Here is a 6,146-nt window from a genome sequence, read left to right on the forward strand (position 1 = left end):
CTCACAAAAGCAGCGACCTCACAAAGGCAGTGGCCTCCTGAGGGGAGGGGCGTGGCCGGCTGAGGGAGAGGGGCGTGGCTCACGCTGGGCTGTGTCTAAACTCCTAAGATGCAACAACTGTGAGATCCTAACTGTTTGTGGTTTGGGTGGCTAGGTTTTAGAACGCCATGGCGGTCGCTTCCACGCCCACGCCAGCCTCCGCCTCGCAGCCGCCCGGCCCACCGCTCCGCCCCAGTAGCCTCGGCCTTTGCCCTGGTCGGCGGCCAGCTGCGCTGAGGAGACCGGGCAGGGGGCGACGCCGCCTCCAGGGCCGCCGCCGCCAACCGCCGCCGCCAACCGCCGCCGCCAACCGCCGCCGCCAACCGCCGCCGCCGCCCCGCCCAGCCCTTCGCCGCCGCCGCCCCCGCCGCCCCCGCCGCCCCCGCCGCCCCCGTCCCCGCCGCCGCCCCGCCCTCCGCGGCCACCGCCCCGCCCTCCGCCGCCGCCGCCCTGGGCTGCCCTCCGCCGCCGCCGCCCCCCCGCCGCCGCCGCCGCCGCCCCGCCCTCCGCCGCCAAACGCCGCCGCCGTCCCGCGCCGCCCCGCGCCGCCGAGCCCTTCGCCGCCGTCGCCGCCACGCCCCGCCCTCCGCCGCCGCCCCGCCCTCCGCCGCCGCCGCCCCGCCCTCCGCCGCCGCCGCCGCCGCCGCCCCGCCCTCCGCCGCCCCCGCCCCCGCCCCGCGCCGCCCCCGCCCCCGCCCCGCGCCGCCCCCGCCCCCGCCCCGCGCCGCCCCGCGTCGTCCCGCGCCGCCCCGCCCTTCGCCGCCGCCCCGCCCTTCGCCGCCGCCGCCCCGCCCTTCGCCGCCGCCGCCCCGCCCTTCGCCGCCGCCGCTCCGCCCGCCGTTCCGCCCTCCTCCACCGCCCCACCCAGCCCTTCGCTGCCTCCGCCCCCGCCACCGCCCACCCTCCGCCGCTGCGGCCCTGGGCCGCCCTCCGCCGGCGCCGCCCCGCCGTCCGCCGCCCCGCCCCGCCGTCCGCCGCCCCGCCCCGCCGTCCGCCGCCCCGCCGTCCGCCGCCCCGCCCTCCGCCGCTGCCGCCCGCAGCCGCTGCCCCGCCCTCCGCCGCTGCCGCTCCGGGCCGCCCGCCGCCGCCGCCCGCCGCCGCCGCCCGCCGCCGCCGCCGCCGCCGCCGCCGCCGCCGCCGCCGCCTCCGCCGCGGCCCCGCCCAGCCCTTCGCCTCCGCCGCCGCCGCCGCCCCCCCGCCCTCGCCGCTGCCGCCCTGGGCCGCCCGCCGCCGCCGCCGCCGCCGCCGCCGCCGCGGCCTCGCCCTCCGCCGCCCCGCCGCGCCCTCCGCCGCCCCGCCCCGCCCTCCGCCGCCCCGCCCTCCGCCGCCCCGCCCTCCGCCGCCCCGCCCTCCGCCGCTGCCGCTCTGGGCTGCCCACCGCCTCCGCCGCCCCGCCCAGCCCAGCCCAACCCTTCGCCCCCACTGCCGCCCCGCCCTTCGCCGCCGCCCCGCCCTCCGCCGCTGCCGCCCTGGGCCGCCCTCCACCGCTGCTCCCGCCGCCGCCCCGCCGCCGCCCCGCCCTCCGCCGCCGCCCCGCCCTCCGCCACCGCCCCGCCCACCGCCCCGCCCTCCGCCACCGCCCCGCCCTCCGCCGCTGCCGCTCCGGGCCGCCCGCCGCCGCCGCCACCGCCGCCGCCGCCGCCGCCGCCTCCGGCGCGGCCCCGCCCAGCCCTTCGCCTCCGCCGCCGCCGCCGGCCCCCCCGCCCTCCGCCGCTGCCGCCCTGGGCCGCCCGCCGCCGCCGCCCCGCCCAGCCCTCCGCCGTCGCTGCCCCGCCCTCCGCCGCCGCCGCCCCGCCCTCCGCCGCCGCCGCCCCGCCCTCCGCCGCCGCCTCCGCCGCGGCCCCGCCCAGCCCTTCCGCCGCCGCCGCCGTCGCCGCCCCCCCGCCCTCCGCCGCTGCCGCCCTGGGCCGATATATTGGAACTCTAACACATTGTTGGTAAGAATGCGAAATGACAAAAAAGCAATATGGCAGTTTCTCAAAAATGTGAAAATAGAATTACCATTTGGTCCAGCAATTCTACTCCTGGGTATGTATCCAAAAGAACTAAAGCAGACACTGAAGTAGATGTCTGTACACCAATGTCCACAGCAGCATTGCTCACAATAGCCAGACTGTAAAAGCAAACCAAATGTTCATCAGCAAGTAAGCAAAATGTGGTATGTAAATACAATGGAATATTATTCATCCTTAAAAAGAAAGAACTTTTGACACATACTAACACATGAATGAACCTTGAAGACATTATGCTAAGTGAAATAAGTCATACTTGAAAGAACAAATATTATAGTATTTCATTTATATGAGGTACCCAGGAGTAGTAAAATTGATAGAGACAGAAAGAACAATGTTATTTGCTAGGGACTGGGAGTGGGGAGAATGGGGAGATATATTTAATGGGTACAGAGTTTCAACTGGGGAAGATGAAAAAGTTCTGGTGATGAAAGATGATAATGGTTATGTAATGTAAATGTACATAATATTCCTAAATTGTACACCTAAAACTTGTTACAATAAAAATTTTATGTTATGTATATTTTACTACCCCACTGTGACATAGAAGAAAATGTACAACCTACTTTAAAGTCAAAAATAGGACAAAGACATTATATATATATATATGCCTATTTTCCTAAAGAAAAAAAAAACACTGCAGTAAAATATACACCCAGAAAAAAAAATCTAAGATCAATCCATTAATTGTGGTTATTTCTGGGTTGAAATTGTGGGTGACAGACCTTCAGTTTCTACTTTATACACTATGTTACTACTTAAATGCCTTAAAATAAGTATACATTGCTTCTTGTGTTAAGAAGCAATCAATATCTCAGACATTTCTTTATAGTAATAAAAAAATACTAAAAAAAGAAGCAATCAATAAACATATTTTCATTTTGAAAAGTAAGTGCAAAGCCTGAAATGAAGTACAGAAATTTCTGTGTGGGCTGGCCAGAGCAGGTTGAAGATGGCTATCACTTGCCAAGTTTGGGATGCTGTGCTTCTAATTTAAGATGAATATATCATATGCCAGGACCCCAACAAGGTGTTTTCTGGCTTCATGTTAATTCTGGAAAGGTAATTACTCCCACAACCTGGCAACCTACCCTCTGGGGATTTTTCTGGACAGAGCATGTTTTTCAATGCAAAAGCAAAAATGATGGGGAAGTTGGAACTTCAGGAGACTAAGCTTAGAAGTAACCTTTTGTGGCTGGGCTATTTTAACCCTTCTTCATTCATCCCACACATTGCACACCACAAGTTTGTCTAACCAGGAAACCCGACCCAAGAAAATCAGGCCACAGGTGGAAAGTGAGAGGTGGCATTTGGCTGGGAGAAAGGATGTTATTGTTGGTGAATCACATCCGTGGGAGCTTAAGGGGTAGCTAGGGCCCTTCCTTAGTCTTGATTTTGTCACTGATGGAACATAAAGGTCACACTGAAGTCAAGGATGAGAATCTGCAGACCGTGTTGAGGAAAATGACTACGTATGCAGAAAACAAAAAATATTCTTTAATGATGCCATGGCTTTTAGTGAATGGGAAAAGGACTATGAAGAGTAGGGTCAGGTGTAGGATTGGAGAGAATATGGGGAAGAAGATGAAAATGGGTCCTTATTTGTAAGTCAGACACACCTAATACTAGTTTTAGGTCTGCCTTGATTAGATCTGGGGTTATGTGCAAATCATTTAATATCCTTGAATTCCATTTTCCTCTGTAAAATGAGGAAGTTGTACCTGGTGACTTTCAAGGTGTATCTTAGTATAGTGGCAACAGCTTAATTGGACTTCAGCTCTCAGCTGTGCTTCTTACTACCTGCATGTCCAGCTTAGTCCTCCTGCATAGCAAGGTAGGCTAAGTCTGGAGCTGGTTCACTACACGTGAGGTGCTCACACCAGTGCCGTTCACACCACCGTGAACGTAAGTGTGCCCTACCCATCATGTTGCTTTCTTAGTGTCAGTAAAAATTATGTTTGTTTATATATATAGTCTACCCAAATTGTGATTAGTCATGATTATATGGACCTACCTGAGTGTGCACAAGGCTTTTGAAGTCATTCTTATTCCTCAGCTAATTGAGGCACAGAAAAGTTAATGAACTTGTCCAAAGTTACACAGCCACTAAATATAGGAGCTGGGATCTGAACTCAGATTGTGTATTGTCAGATTCTTTGCTCCTAACTATTGTGCTACACTGCTGCTTTTGAATTAAAATGTCTCAAGAGCACCTCATCCATTTTTTTCTGTGTGACAGAAATCAAAGGTAATATAACACAAAACACTTTTTAGCTGCCTTGAAATTTGTGCTACTCCAGACCTTTCTGCAAAGTGTTCAAACGTCCACCATGTTCGAATCATTCTAGCTGGAAGTTTGCATTTAAGAAGCACCTACTTGAGCTACAGCACACATTTGATATGCATTTTTGAAAATGTGGGAGTTCTCAAAACATTCTAAATTACCTACCTAAGGAAACAAGACCAGAGAAAATGGACGAGGCATGCTGATTAATATTTGAACATAAACAATTATAAGGAAAACCTACAGAGAATGTGGGCTGAGAGAATTCCTTGCCCCATACAATGTGTTTCTAAGCCAGGGGGGTTTGCCTTCCTCCATATTTCCTGTGTGCCCTTCTCATGGCTTTCCTGCTGCACCAACCAAAAGTCTAATTAGCCCTCATCACAGCAACTCCATGATTGGCTTCCCCCTCACATACTCGACCAAAGCTGGTTGCTGTTGATTCCTCGTTGTTTCCACTTCTTTGCTCCAGAGCCATCCGTGATTCCTCTTTCTCTGCTGATATTTAAGTTTGGCGCTCAAGGTTTCTGTGATCTAGTTCTAAGCCACAGTCTCTATATGCTGCCCCACCTATGTTTGTCCTTTACCTATTCTTTGTTTCAGCAAATCTTGCCCATCCCGTGTTCGTTGAACATGTTCTCTATCTTTTATGCTTTTGCATATACTATCCTTTTTTGCTAGGATGTCCCCCTCTTCATCCTACATTCTCAATTTCCACTTTTTTCCCAAATCTTACACCAGTATTATCTCTTAGGTGGCCCTTTACACATGGACTGATTCTGATTCTATCACTGATTGCATCTCTCAATCTCTGAACCCCAGTCCACAAGGCTGGTTTCTCTGTTACAGCTCTTTCCATTTTGTTCAGTCCCCAAAGTAGAAAGTTTAGGCATGTGAGTGCCTCACTTACTCCGTCTAGCACTGCTCTCTTACCCATCCAAGACAGAAACAGAACATGCTGAGTGTCTGGGTGAACTGGATATAGGACCCAGAAATTTTGATGTTCCTATTTCTGCATCAGGAATATGTATTCAACATTCGTTCCACACATATTTATTGAGTACCAAGAGGTGTGCCAGAACTTGGAGATTCATTCAGAGTAAAAGCCAAAGCCTTACAATGGCTTACAAAGCCCTATGCAACCTTTTATTTTGCTCTGATCCATCCAGCCACACTGGCGGCCTTTTGGTGTCTTGAACATGCATGATGTAGTCCCACCTCTGTGTTTTGTAACTGCCCCTCCCTCCTGCCCATGATTATCTTTCTCTAGTACCAGCCACCTCATCCTTCACCTACTTCAAGGTTTTGCTTACATGCCCCTTCTGTAATGAGGCCTCCTCTTACCATACAAGGTAAAATTGCGATCACCCCCGATCCCGACATTTCCTGTCTTCCCTTTGATTTACCCTCCTCCCTGATGCCTATTGTCTTCTGAGTTACTCTATGTTTTGTCTATTTATTTATGGATTCTGCTGCTAGAACATTAGCTGAAGCCCTTAGGCTTAGAAAAATACCTTACACAAGGCCGGGCGCGGTGGCTCAAGCCTGTAATCCCAGCACTTTGGGAGGCCGAGGCGGGTGGATCACGAGGTCAAGAGATCGAGACCATCCTGGTCAACATGGTGAAACCCCGTCTCTACTAATACAAAAAATTAGCTGGGCATGGTGGCGCGTGCCTGTAATCCCAGCTACTCAGGAGGCTGAGGCAGGAGAATTGCCTGAACCCAGGAGGCGGAGGTTGTGGTGAACCGAGATCGCGCCATTGCACTCCAGCCTGGGTATCAAGAGCGAAACTCCGTCTCAAAAAAAAA

The sequence above is a fragment of the Aotus nancymaae genome, unplaced genomic scaffold (genome assembly GCF_030222135.1).
Source record: "Aotus nancymaae isolate 86718 unplaced genomic scaffold, 86718_ANA_hifiasm-v0.15.2.pri h1tg000267l, whole genome shotgun sequence".
NCBI classification, from domain to species: domain Eukaryota; kingdom Metazoa; phylum Chordata; class Mammalia; order Primates; family Aotidae; genus Aotus; species Aotus nancymaae.